At 32.2% G+C, this 15656-nt stretch overlaps 1 long non-coding RNA gene across 2 annotated transcripts; it reads left to right on the top strand.

The window, feature by feature from the left end:
- Positions 1 to 14105: 14105 nt before the first annotated feature.
- On the top strand, positions 14106 to 15365 carry LOC145072324 (uncharacterized). Of its 2 annotated transcripts, none has more exons than XR_013690978.1 (3): positions 14106 to 14249; positions 14513 to 14636; positions 15123 to 15365. It is a non-coding gene; the product is annotated as an uncharacterized LOC145072324 (long non-coding RNA). The 2 variants fall into 2 exon arrangements; XR_013690979.1 differs by lacking the exon at positions 14106 to 14249 and adding an exon at positions 14309 to 14391.
- The last annotated feature ends 291 nt before the right edge of the window (positions 15366 to 15656 follow it).

Here is a 15656-nt window from a genome sequence, read left to right as displayed (position 1 = left end):
TGGATCACTTATGGTCCACTGTTTTACAGAAAATCACAGTTTTGGCCCTCCAAAACAGAAAAATTCGCATAATGGGCCTCATTGGGCCGAAATTTTCATTTTTAGCCCATTAAGCTTGAAATTTATGTTTTTAATCCTCTAATTGAGTATAATTCCAGAAATAGTTTTATGGAAACTGTTTTGGCACACTTCATCCATCAGAATCTGTGAAATGTCAATTTGGGCCCTTAATTTTTGTATTTTTCACATTTTTGGCCCAAAATTTATGTTTTTAGCTTAAAGAAAATTGTTACTAAACCATTTAGCTATCTTTCTTGAAACACTTTGTATGTAGAAATACATTTCATGCTAAAATCATATAACATAAGTTATATCTCGGTTTTGAGGAGTTTTATGGCTAGATCCAACATTAAAACACATAAAAGCATACATATAAGCATGGAAATCATACAAGGCATATAAACACATATAGATCTACACTTTCACTTGTATTCCCCCCCCCCCCCCACAAAACTCATAAAAACAGAAAATAGGGGGGTATGAAGCTCACCTTGGGTGTGGGGGCTCGGTTTTGCAAGGAAAATGGAAGAAAATTGAAGTGATTTTTGGTCTTAGCACCCTTTGATGAAGATTTCGACCTCTAGGATGCAAGATCACAAGAGTGAATGAATTTAGAAGAGATTTTAATAAAATGAAGTAGCTAGATCATGGATTAGTCATCAACTTACCTTAGATGATGATTTTTGGTGATGGATTTTCCTTGTGAGCCCTTGATTCACGAAATTTTGAAGAAGGGGGAAGGAGATGTTCTTCAAGATTTAGAGAGAGTAGAATAGATTTTTGTGAGTGTGTGTGTGTTGTGTTTGGCCGAGAGTGAGAGAGGAGAGAAGAAAGAAGTGATCTTGATATGATGCTTGCTTGGAAACATGAGCTATATGCATGGAAATCCAACATATAAAAGTGAGGTGGCAACCCAAGGTCAACTCTCCCTTATCTTCTTGGATTTGGGCCTTGGGCCGAGATTTTTGAAAGGGAAAAGAAAAATTTGGGCTTTTTCCCTTAAGCCCAAAATTAGAGTTAGTTAGAGTGTGTTTTATGCTTAAAAGAATGTAGTGTGATTTTTATATTTTTATTGGACTAGTTTAGGTTATTCATGTATCAAGGCTTTTAATTCATTTCATTCTAGGCCCAACATGGCCCAAAATGTTGAAATAAATAAATGTGGGTCCAATTAGAGCCCAATTAGGGTTCTAAGCCCATGATAGTCCAATTGGAAGCTTATTGGTCCACTTGGATCCAATAAGGAAGTTCTAGTCCAAAATAGACTTAACAAGAACTTCTAGGGTTTTCCAATTGTTTGATGACTACTTGTAGTACTTGTATAATGTATTTGATTGAAGTTTTTGATTCACATTAACTTGAATGTTTAGATTACATGACACAAAATTTCCAGTTGTGACACTGGGAATGTTTACTCTGATAACGAACATGTGTTTTGGAAATTAATACTCTGATTATGTTTTGGAATGATGACTTTGCTTTAAAGTAATGTTTTATTAAAAGAAATTTTTAGTCTTGAATTTTGGGACGTTACAGTAAGGGTCAAGATATAATAAAGAAGGCTCATGACATGACACATCCTTTTCCAAAATCTTCTTTTCTCCACCTAATGATGGGAAATTTGCCTCATCAAATTGGAAATTTTATAGGCATGTTGTGAAAACATCACCTGTTAATGGTTCAAGATATCTTATAATAGAGATTGACTCATAACCAACATATATTCCTAACCTTCTTTGAGGACCCATTTTTGTCCATTGAGGTGGTGCAATAGGGACATATATTGCACACCCAAAAATTCTAAAATGGGATATATTTGGCTCTTGACTGAAAGCAAGTTGTAGTGGAGAATATACATGATATGAACTTGGTCTCATGCGTATCAATGATCTAGCATGTAAGATTGCATGGCCCCAAACAGAAACAGGAAGTTTAGTCCTCATTATCAATGGTCTAGCTATTAGCTGGAGACGTTTAATCAGTGATTCAGCTAAACGATTTTGTGTATGTACATGAGCAACTGGATGCTCAACAACAATTCCTACAGACATATAATAGTCATTAAATGCTTGTGAAGTAATTTCACCAGCATTATCAAGTCTCACTCTTTTGATAGTATCAAGGTTCTAAATGGCATGAGGCGTGACGTGGCGGCATGGTCAAGCCTCAAGCTTAACGAGCCATGGCGAGCCATGGCGTTTTTCAAGGCGTGATATAAGGCGGCGATTTTGTATTAATTTAAAATTATATTACCACATAAATATAAATTTATATTAAATATAACTACTTTTTATAAGTGTTAGATCAATAACTAGTAACAAAAATTTAACGAAAACCACAATACCTGTATCTCCGATTAGAAAAGACATAACAAAGAGCAAAAAAAACATGTCTCAAACGAAAAAACACGCGCCATAACACGCCATGGCGCGCCATATCACGCCTTGCCACGCGCCACGCCTAACAGCAACGTTATGAGGCTTTTCGTAACGGCGGAGCCACGCCTCACGCCATGGCGCGCCTTGGCGCGCGCCATGGTGCGCCTTTTAGAACACTAGATAGTATAATTAGGGAAATGTGCCCTTAATTTAATAATTTGGGCAAGAAACTTTGCAAATTCCATATTACGAGTTGATAATAGGCAAACATGAGACCATTTGCTGGATACATCTATTAAGACCATAAAGTATCTAAATGGTCCAGATGGAGGGTGAATCGATCCACATATATCACCTTGAATTCTTTCTAGAAATCTAGGTGATTCCCTTTCAACTTTCATTGGAGAGTGTTTTATAATTAACTTTCCAAGGGAACAAGATGTACATGGTTTTATGCTATTGGATTGAGGGAGCTTTTGGTCCTTCAATGGATGCCCATGTGTATTCTCAATTATCCTTCGCATCATTGTTAATCCTGGGTGGCCCAACCTATCATGCCATAAACCGAATGTCCCAGGATCACAATGTTTTGCTTCGGTTACCATATTTGATTTAATCATATGTATATATGTATAATGCATACCAAAATCAAGTGTTGGAAGTTTTTCAAGCACATGGTTTCTGTCTATAATATACATATATTTCTTATTTTCAATGGTCACGGTTTTTGTGTCATATCCTTTAAAATATATGTCATTGAAAATTAATAAGTTTCTATTAGACTTTGGAGAAAATAAGGCATTTTCTATACAAAAGCTTGTACCATTTGGTAATATAAAATGGTTTTTCCCGGTTCCCTCTATCAAGTCCGCAGGACCTGATATTGTATGTATGACTGTTTTTGTTGGTACTAATTTTGAAAAATATTTCTTTGATTTCAGAATAGTATGTGTACTACCACTATCTGCTATACAAAGATCTCCAATCTTTTCTTGGTGTTATGCTCCAGTTGGACTCATATTAAACTTCACATATGAAAGGAATAATAAGTGAATAAACATAATCATAATTATTATTAAAAATAAAGTTCATTTATTGTAGGAAAGACATTAGATGAAAAACAAACGAAAGAAAAACAGTTTTACTAGAACAATAATAGAATTTTTTTTTTTTAGTTTATGTCTTCCATGTCATTGCAGAAATCAACAACATTTAGCAGAGTGAATTCAACATTATCAATGAGGTTTATTTTCCTTTTTCTTGAATGGACTCTTGATAAAGTTGAAAAAGATGTGCAAGTGTGCGACAGGTCCTTAACCAATGGCCTGTGCTACCACATCTATAACATGAACCATCGGATTTTTGTGATGTCCCAGTGTCATGCCTTGCCACTTTATCTTGTGTGTGGACATTGTTTCTTTGTGAATATTGGTAATTATTCCTTTTCTAGCCATGACCACAATTATTACCTTGTCTACGACCATAATTATGGTTCTGATTATGGCTTTGGTTTCGATTAAAATAGCCGCGGCCTCGTCCTCGACCACGACCACGCCCTCGTCCACGTGTATTGTTTCGATGACCATCAATATTTGTAGCATTTGCTTCAGGAAGTGCTATTGATCTCGTTGGACGAGATTCATGGTTTTTCATCAAGATTTCATTGTTTTGCTCTGCAACGAGCAGACATGCATTCCGTTCAGAATATCTTGTGAACTTTCGCATCTGATATTGTTGCATCAAGGTAATGTTTGTTGCATTAAATGTGGAGTAAGTTTTCTCCAACACATCTTCATCAGTAACTTCTTGTCCACAATACTTGAGTTGTGAACATATTCTGAACAAAGCTGAATTGTATTCATTTACTTTCTTGAAGTATTGAAACCTCAATGTTCTCCATTCATCTCTAGCATTTGGAAGTATAACTTCCTTTTGATGATCAAATCTTTCTTTCAAAAGATTCAAGAGAATACATGGATCAGTAACATCAAGATATTCAAATCTCAACATTTCATCAATATGTTTACGAAGGAAAACTTGTGATTTTGCTTTGTCTTGTGCCAAACAATTATTAAATTCATATATAGCATTTGAGATTCTCATGGACTCAATATGCATTTTTACATCTATCATCCATGACACATAGTTTTTCCCACTAACTTCAAGTGCTGCAAACTCGAGCTTTGCAATGTTGGACATAATGTAACTATAAATTTTAAACAAAATAAAAAGTAAAATTAAAATCCATTTATTTCAATAAATATTACACAAAAAAGAAGCGGTAAAGCTAACATTGCATACAAGCCTAAAAGTAGATGAAACTCCATATTATCTTCGATGTTAAGGATTGGGATGAAAAGTAGCATGACTATTATAGTCATGATTATCACAAAATGATGAATCATCTTGAAGCTTGATTTCTTGAAACTGATTTGTTTGATAGAAGAGAAAAATATTTGTTGTAGGTAAAATAGGCAGGGTAAAGATGTTTATTTATGGTAAAAAAAATATAGCCGTTGTTTTTGTTGTTTATAACTGTTACATATATATTTCCATTGTGTATATATGTATATGTATTTTATAAATCATTTAATAAGAATTATAACTAATACATAACTTTACTTTGTATAACATTAATAAATATTAGTAAATGCTTAAATAAATTTATGAAGAGTATCTAAAACATAAATAAACATTGACATGTATAAGCAAATATATTTTAAATGTTATTATGCATAAATAAAAGTTAGTTGCCTAATATAAATGTTAGTATGAATAAATAAAAGTTAGTTGAATGTAAATGTTAACATGCATAAAAATTAGAATACATAAAGAAATGTTAGTATAAGAAATAAAAATTGTTAGTAGTCCATAATGTATAAGTTTTATTAATTCATTAGTATCATTATTATTTTAATATGATGGAGGTTTTTATAATTAATAGTGTTTTTACTAAGTAATACATACCTTGATTAAGATAGATGTGATTTCCACTTGTTTAATAACCTTGATTGGAGCTTTCGTGCTGATAACGTGTTATGAATTAAGCGTGATTAATGTAACTTTAAACCAAACCAAACTAGTAAACTTTGATAAGAACTTTAATTGAGAAAAAAGAATATTTAGAGAGAATATAAAAGTTATATCTCTTAGAACTTGTTGGTGTATCTCATTCTTTACAATGGAGGGATATTTATACTAAAAATTTTACTAACATATAATTGTAACTAGTTAGAAATGTTGACAAATTTACTATGCACCAATTATTATGTCATCCACCAATTATTTACAACAATATATATATATATATATATATATATATATATATATATATATATATATATATATATATATATATATATATGACAAAACTGCACAAATGTTACTTGTGGTTTGCTGAAAATTGCCACTATAAGCAAAAAAAATTTGAACTAGCACCATAGGTCCAAAGTTTTCATTTTGTTGCGAGTTTGGTCCAATTTACTATAAAATTCTTTGTAATGACGATTTGACCCTTGTTTTTTTTGTTTTTTTTATTTATTTAAATATTTTTACGCAAAGAATATATATATATATATATATATATATATATATATATATATATATATATCGATCAAGGGTTCCAGACTTCCAACATTCACTTTCCCCTGTCTTGTTTCTTGGAAACTCAGATGATATTCTTCAAACCTCATACAGTCCCAAACACTAATTTGAACTGACAATTTGTAATAAGGAATATTAGCTTAGATCTTGAACTTAATAATCTAGCCCGATCCTTACGAACCATTATCTCAAGCATATAACCTGTTTGGCATCTGTAAGTTTTACAACCCAAATTTTCGATTTTTTCCATAATAATCTTAGAAGGAAATGAAATCACCATAAGTATATTACTGACTGAAACAATGATTTATGGAACCTAAAAACTCAATTTCCCCATCATCATCATAATCATCTTTACCATTAGCTCCTAACAAGACCATTATCAACCGTTATCACCACCGATCTGCAGATTCTTACTCACCGGTAGGGATGAAAGTGTATCCAAACCCGAACCGGATGGACCCGGACCCGCAAAACCCGGAACCGGTTAACGAGATTTTGTAGAACCGGAAACCGGATCGGTATATAGGAACCGGTTCCGGGTAAAGTGGGCCTAGAACCGGAAAACCCGAAAACATCAAAGTGGGTAGGTTGGAACCGGATAAAGTGGGTTTAGAACCAGAAAACCCTAAAAAAACGGAATTTTTTGGTAATTACTTACTACTTACTCGGCTAAAACTTTGAAAAATTCATATTGATATCCCGACTTTGGGGGATTGTAACTCATTGAATATGAAACCAAAATTAACAAAAATATAGTCAAAAATCATGTACAAACTCTAAAATATATTCTGGAAAAAACCTCATGTCAATCCGACTTTAAACGAATGTGATATGCATGTGTTAACATTTTCACATAATACAAAGTACAAAAACAAATAGCTGAAAAGTTGAAAATTTTCAGTTTTGATATCCCGACTTCGGAGGACTGTAAATTATTGAATGTTAAACCAAATATGACAAAAATTATAGTATAAAATTATGTACAAGCTGTAAACTACAAGTTGGAAAAAACCACATGTCAATCCGACTTTAAACGAATTAGATATGCATGTTTTAAACTTTCACCAAATACAAAAAAACTAAAAAATTAAAAACTTTCATCTTTGATATATCGACTTTGGGGGACTGTAAGTCAATGAATATAAAACTAAAAATGACAAATTTATAGTTTAAAATCATGTACAAACTCTAAAATACATGTTGGAAAAAACCATATGTCAATTTGATTTAAAACGAATGAGATATGCCTCTTTTAAACGTTTCACAAAAAACCGGTTCCGGCCCTAAAAGTGGTTTTGGTTCCAAAAACCAGTTCCGGTTTTTAGACGCGGTTTATCTGGACCCGATGGACCCAAACCCGGATTACCCGGAACCCAGATAAAGCCAATTTTTGAACCCGGAACCGAAATCGGTTCTATATATTCCGGTTCTAACGGTTCCAGTTCTAAATCTCATCCCTACTCGCCAGTCAGATCTGCAAACAAGATCTGGTTTAAGGTGGAGAAACCAGACGTTCAAATGGTGGAGAAATTGAGCATGTCGTCTGGTTCAAGGTTAGATTTACGAACGACGGTTGAGACTTACGAACCCACAAAAGCGAATTTTGCTTCACATTGTGCGGATCACTAGTCTCGATTTCTCGATTCCAATCATGTGTAGATGAATTCACATTTTTGCAACTTTTTTTAGAGTTCATCAACACCGATCCAGAAGATGCCTAGTGTAAGATTTGGATGAGCTGAGAAAACTAACCGATTTGACGTTTAAACTCGGAGATCTGCCATTTTTGCTTGATTCGCATGTCTATAAGGTTAGAAACGATGAATCAGGTGAAGATCCAAGCTTTAAATCATTGATTTTGTCGATCTTATGCTTTTTATGAGAATCAAAATGAGTTACTAGTGGTTTAAACCCAAAACCTTTTGCGAGCATGACAAACCCTAGACATTTTTCACCATTAACAGCAGAAATGGAATCATCCATTCCTGTGATGATTTATGGGTGTGTGGCAGAGATGAACAAGTCCGAGAAAGGTTTTCCGATCTATAGATTGAGAGGGTGAACTCATGAACAAACCCATATTTTGTGTATGGTTTTTGTTTCTGAGATGATTTTTAGGTGGAGATAAAGTAGAAAAAAATTAGTCGGAGATAGAGGTAGTAGATGGTGGTGGCAGCGGACTGTGGTGGTGGAAGACGGTAGTGGTGATAGATGGTGGTTCAACGATGGCGGTGGAGACGATGTTCTTGAGTTTATGACATGTTCTTGAGTTCATGAACGATGGTGGTAACCAATTTTCAGGAAAATTTCAGATGAGAGAGAGAGAGAGAGAGAGAGAGAGAGAGAGAGAATTATTTTCTTTTTAATTTTCTTTTAATTATAAAAATATTTAAATAAATAAATAAAATGAAAAAAAAAAAGAAGGGTAAAATCGTTATTATAAAAAATTTTAAAGTAAATTGGACCAAACTCGCAAGAAAATGAAAACTTTGGACCTGTGGTGCTAATCCAAAACTTTTTATTCACTTATGAATAACGAGAGCTGAAACTCTAAAACAAATAAAAATTTTATTTTATCTTAAAACTATATCAATATGGATGTCTATTTGTAAGAATAAAAATTATAAATTTTGATATATTTAAAATAATTTCTTGATAAAAATGGATTCCTAAAAAATATATGTTTTGTGTATATTAAGGTAATGATTAACATAGTTTAAGGAAACATGTTTGGTTAGAAAAACATGTTTATCTGTTATCCATTTTTCATTCTCTGATGAAACTTAATTCAATGGTATTCTAAGAACTTAATTCAATGATATTCTCTAATGTAACTTAATTCAATGGTATTCCAAACTAATCATGATATCTCTTTTACTATTCTTCCTTAACCATTTAACTTACTAATTCGATCAAATTTTTGTTTTTTTTCTTCATTGTGTCTAAGAACTTAAAGCATTAAAAGTTGTAATCATTTAATCAACCCTATTAATTTCTAAATGAAAATTAATAAAATAAAAAATAAAAAAAGAACATGTCATAACTCAATCAAGCTTTTCACAAAATCATTGGATATAGTTTTTCAATTGAAAGACAAAACGATTGAGTTATATTCGTTAAAAAATATTGGTTTTTATTTTCTTTCTAAACTTCAATAATTATTTGCAATAAAAATATATATAATTGATATTTTTCATTCTCTAATTGAACCTTCCTCTCTCTCTCTCTCTCTCTCTCTATATATATATATATATATATATATATATATATATATATATATATATATATATATATACTAGGTGTAAAACCCATATATGACATGGGTTTAATTAAATATATATATATATATATATATATATATATATATATATATATATATATTAAATTTTAACAATTTGAAAAGTTTGAATTTATAAAAAAAATGAAAAAAAAATTTGAATTATTAAAATTAATGTGGCTTTAATGTATTGAATACATTACATATATAAACTCTTTCTAATAAATACCTTACATATATATTACCTTACATATTAAATGTAAAATTTTAATTTAATAAATTAAAAATACAATAAAATGACAAGTGGAAAATAGAAAATTTAAAAATTCTAGAAAATGTCATGTGTCCAAATAAAGGAGAAGAGGACATATGGCAAAAAACCTTTATTTATTAGAGTACTAGGTGTGAGCCCAGTGTATTACACGGGTTGATTTAAAAAAATATTAAACATTAAACTGTAAACAAAAAATATTTTTTAATGTAAAACTTTAAAATAAAGAAAGAAATAAACGTATTTATTGTAATTTAATATCATATATATGATATTTAATACTTTACATATATACTTACATAAGTATATGATTTTAATTCTTAAAATTGAAACAAACCAAAAATTAACAAGTGGATAATATTTATTTCAAAAATACTACAAAATGACAAGTGTCAAAACTAATGAAAGATTGACATTTGGCAAAAAAAACCTTCATTTATTAAGGAGGATATATATATATATATATATATATATATATATATATATATATATACTAGTTTATAACCCTCCTCTCTCTCTCTCTCTCTCTCTCTCTCTCTCTATATATATATATATATATATATATATATATATATATATATATATATATATATATATATACATACTAGTTTAAAATGGAGAACTAATATATTGACAAGTGGCAACACATTAATTAAGAGGTCTAATAGGATGACACATGGCAAAAGAACTATTCTTTTATTAGTATATATATATATATATATATATATATATATATATATATATATATATATATATATATATATATATATATATATATATATATATATATTCGTGATGGTGATGTATAGAAATTCATATTTTTTGGTCCTTTATAAATAGACTTTTGATATAGCAAAAACAAATTTTTTTTTTATTTTTTGAAACTGAACAATGTTTTTTTTCTAATGTTTTGGATTTTTGAGATTTACACCGTGACTCTTAATTATATTTAATTTAGTCGTTGAAATTCATAATATAAACATAACGATGTGCTATATTTACATATGGATATGAGTAAATTTCAAATGTTAACGTGAATAATTCAGTCAGTGTGAGATATTCACTTATAAATCTAAAGGCTTTTTTTTTACTAATGATTAAAATATTGAACTCGTAAAAATTACAAGTGGAATTAGTTAGAATCAATATATATATTTTTTTATTTTTTTAAATTCATTTATGAATGTAGGAAAATCGTATGTGAATCTTACCAAAATTTATTTTGTAAATGATTAAAATATAGAAGTAGTAAAAAGCTTTATGTGAATTACTAAGATATTATATGTAATTTTGTTCACAAGTTGTAATCTTGAAAAAAATTGTTCGTAATTGGTCGGCTATACATCGACTTAACTCACCAATGTCCAATGATTATACGACATAAGGCTCATCGTCATAATACATATCACCAACAGACTTTCACACTTGGTAAAATAACTAGTATTAATATAACAAGATTTGGGTTTAAAATTTATGATGATTGAGACAAACAAGATTGGCATTCAGAAACATGCACGAAATGCACAAAAAAGAAATGCACCAAAAATAGCAATAAAGCAAGCATGCATCGGTAATAGAAATCGAGTAAGTAAGTACACGTCTAAATTATAACATAATTATATGTAGATGAAATACATTTTGAAATGATGCATTAGCTCCCGCATCAATACAACACTTCATAGATCCTACAACAAGCGATCATGAGATCGAGTTGCATTATATATTAGTTTTAAAAAAAGCAATGCTTTTTTCTTATCAAGCTTGGAGCAACTACGTTCATTTTTGATTGGAGGATTGGACGGGGTTCGGATCTTTGGTTGCACGGTTCCCTCTCATTTTCGAGCTTGATAAGAAAAAGCATTGCTTTGTTAATGAACGTATTTTCTCTGAGGGTGTCAATTGGAAATGGAAAAAAGCGCATTCCGATAGTAGGGAGATCAGTGAATTGAGTCAATTGGATGAGCTTATTAGTTCGTTTTTAGTTACTAATGCCCCTCATGCTTGGTCTTCAAAGATTTCGACAGATGGCTCATATTATGTGCATGATTTAAGAATTCTAATCGATTTAAAAATGACAAATCAGGTTGATAATCCAACTATTTGGCTTAATCTGGTGCCTTTGAAAGTTAATGTGTTTGTGTGGCGCGCCTCTATGGATAGAATTCATTCCTTTGGAGCTCTCCCGAGGAGGGGTATTTCGGCCCATAGCTCTCATTGTCGTTTTTACCATGTAGGGAGTGATGAAACTGATCATCTTCTTATTAGTTGCCCTTTGGTGCGTGAGGTTTTGAATTGGATTCTGAATTGGTGTAACCTCACACCTAGTCAGTTACATTCGGTTAGAGAGCTCTTGGAGTATGCTGCGGTTTGGGATAATTGTCCGAAAAAACAAAAAATCCTCTTGGATATTCTTTATGGTTATCTTTGATGCACTTGGAAGGCGAGAAATGATATGGTGTTCAACAACCTGAGAACTAATGTTCCTAAACTGATGGATAATATTAGTGCGTTAGTTTTTAATTAGGTGATGCATACAGGAAAGAAAAATAAGTGTAAATGGGTGGATTGGGTGTGTTCTCCTTTTAATGTTTTGTGAAACTTTGTATTTTGTTGTTTGCTTGCCTTGCCTTGTTTCTTCTTAGGTTGTGGTGTTTTAGTATATTTTACGCTGGTTCAAAAAAAATGGCCTTGTAAATTGGTCCCTTATTGGGAAATCAATACTTGGAGTAATTACAATAGTGTAATCGGTTGTGATTGTAGATGGGACACTGTAGGTTTACGTCAAAAGAACACAAGATAATTCTTTGACTATGGTAGTTGGTATCGACTGTCGCATAAAGGCCCTTGATTTCCACAAGAAAAGTCATTCACGAAAACATAATTTCATCATTTAGATCAAGAACTTATTAAAATATATGTAACTGTAGTAGTATTTCCATTAAATAATTTGTGATTTTGTTGATCTCGATTATTAGTTAAAAATGTACATAGAGTTAATAGTTTATCTTGATCATGATTGTTATGTGTTTTGATTAAAGGCATGTCGATTACAGGCCCTATCTTGACTGTTCACGGGGGAAGGGTAACGTGTGAAATGTTATGTACTACAAATGATCTAATTTGAAAGGGTGATGATTCATACACTTTTGGTGTTTTGAAATATTTGACTGGGACGGAGAGGTGGAAGACAAAAGGTGCGGTGTGGGGATTTGCCAGAGGTGGCGATGGTTAGGCGATATTGTTAGTGATTAGGGTTTAGGCTCATGCCTTTTAGGGTTTAGCCATTAGGCTTTAGGTATTCTCTATATATTCTTATGTAATTGTCTTTTGAGAATCAATCAATCCTTTATCTAACATGGTATCAAAGCTCTAGGTTAAAACCTTGCTGCTGACCACAACCCATAACCATCGCCTTCCACCTCCGAAAACCTTCTCTAATAGTCGTCGGAGGCGCATTCATTATGATCCATATTTTTCCTTTTCTTCTCTTTTCCCCCTAAATAATAAAACAGTCACCGACACCAAACTAGAGCTCGTTCATTGGTTTCTTCCAATGCCTTGTCTACTTCTACCTCCTCCTCAGATGACCCCCGCCTTTGAGCCTTTTGCCTCCTCCTCGGCTGGCTACTTCTTCATATCTCTTTCCCAATTCAGCCCCTTTTGATGTTGTTGCATCCCTACGATGTCACCTTCTCCGTCGGGCAACCTCTAATCTGTAGTCGTTTTTTTCTCTATCAACATTGCAGTTATCGATCTCGTTGGAATTGGCTCTGTCTGCTGCAGCTCGAGCCCTCTTTCTTTCTCGCTACCTTTCTGCGGATTCCTCTGCCGCTGGTTGCATGATCATCACCACTGCCTCCCGTTTTCTCTTTTTCTACAACAGAATCACATATGGCTGCCGCTTCTTCTCTCTTCTTCTGCGACGAGCAGTCGATGTTAGCCACCATTGTTAGAGCTCTACCACCGCCGATGCCACTATCTTCATTTAGTTTTTGTGTTTTTTCTTCTTTTGTTTATTTTTCCAGTTTAATCGTCTCCACCCGATCAAACTGCGGGAGATGTTAGTGATTATGGTTTAGGCCTAAACCTTTTAGGGTTTAGCCATTAGTCTTTAGGTATTCTCTATATATTTTTATGTAATTGTCTTTTGAAAATCAATCAATTCTTTATCTAACAAGCATAAAGGAAATAATTGCATAGTGGGTTAGGAGTAGGGTTGAACAAGATTACCAAAAAATTTGACCCGACTTGAACCGACACCGTTTATGTTAATAGGAGACGATAGTGGTACTATAAAATCATGAAATTTGGGATTCGGTACTGATACTAATATCAAAAACCGATACCATACCCAGTACCAATACTCAGGCCCGGCCCAAATACATGGGCGAGATGGGCAAAGGCCCAGGGCAGCATAAATGGAGGGGCATCAGATTAGTCCAATAAGCAATATGTATATATATGTTTCGGCCCAATAAAATTAACCTAATACTCTTTTTTCAGGTGCAAGGCGTGCAATTTGAGCGGGAGACGGAAAAGAATTGGTAAAAGCGGCGCAAGCTGTATCTGTGATTGGCTGATTGCCAATCGACGCTTCGAAATCCGGAAGCTGTAGAAGATCGAGAAGCTGTCTTAATCAAATTCAAATTAACTAAATGTATGTTTTTAATCCGATTTCTGTTTTCGTTACTTCTATTTTCATATTCTCCAACTTCTGAATACTTTTGTGGCTTTTGAAAGGATTTAGGGATTCCTGTTTCCCTTTTTCTGATTTGGTGGTTCATTGATTCTTGTTTGAGGTATAACGATTTAGTGATTCATTGATTACCGTTTGAGGGATACCCTTTTCTGATTTGGTGATTCTTTTCTCCTATTCTCCTTTTCTTATAACTATTCTAATTTGATGATTCCCATTTCCAGAGTTGTATGATTAGAAAACTTGGAGTCCGAAGTTGGACTCTTAGAGACTTAGAGATTGAAGCCTTCATTTCAGTTTTCCTGATTTGAATGAGTTGCAGACCAGAGTTCGATGCCTTGTTATTCGGTAATTCCTAAATCTTTTTTCTTATCACTTTTCTGATTCCGTTCTGAGGTATACAATATATTTATCAATTGAACTTCTACATTATTATGTTATGTTTAGTGATTCATTTGGTTGGAGGTATACCAGATACTAATCAATTGAACTTCTGATTTCTAATTATTGTTGCTATTATACATTAGTTTTAAAAATAAAGGGTTCTTATTTCTGATTTCATTACCTCTTTTCCAGGTTAGTTGACATATTGATATTGATAGTGTAAACAAAAACACAAAATTTGGGTACTATCTTTCTTTAATTAGATTTTTTGTTAGAAATGAAAAAGTCAGTGAAAATAGTTCTAATGATTTGATTAATAGTTTTAATGATATACATAATATTGCTACACATCTGATTGGAAATTCCAATGATTTGGTTGATTGTTTCAATGATTGTGAGAATAATGAATTTGTTGATAAAGTTAAATCAAATGAATTTATTATTTTGCAGAAATTATTTTTGGATGAAGCATATAAAGATGAAAGTCCATGAGCATCTATTCAAATATCAAAGTTTACAAGAAGAATGGATATGATCCGGAAGCATCATGATTCAATAAAGATTGAATTAGTAAGCAAAATATTGAAAGTCAATTTTAACAAAGTCTTGATTAATGTAAAATAATAGTGGTTTTTATTCAAAAATTACAAGGCATCCTTTTAAGTGATTTTGTAAGTTTTTGGTTTGTAATTGTATTGGTTCTGTTTGACTTTAACTTTAATTGAATTTTTATATTATAATTTTTTTTTTGTATGTGTTTTATCTATTGGGGGCGGTCTAAACATATGGGCATAAAATTCTTATCTCGCCCGGGGCATTAAAACCCAATGGACCGGCCATGCCAATACTGATAAAGTTAGTTGCGGTTCAGTACTAAGTATTTTTTTTCACCAATTTCGATACTCGTGATTCTCGGATTAGTACCAATTCTAGTTCATGTTCAGCCCAGCGAGGAGTTCCTGGTGGCCATCTAACTTTATTAAA

The sequence above is a fragment of the Lactuca serriola genome, chromosome 9 (assembly GCF_051521515.1).
Source record: "Lactuca serriola cultivar US96UC23 chromosome 9, Lser_US96UC23_V15, whole genome shotgun sequence".
In the NCBI taxonomy this organism is placed as follows: domain Eukaryota; kingdom Viridiplantae; phylum Streptophyta; class Magnoliopsida; order Asterales; family Asteraceae; genus Lactuca; species Lactuca serriola.
This window is presented reverse-complemented; position numbering and strand designations above follow the sequence as displayed.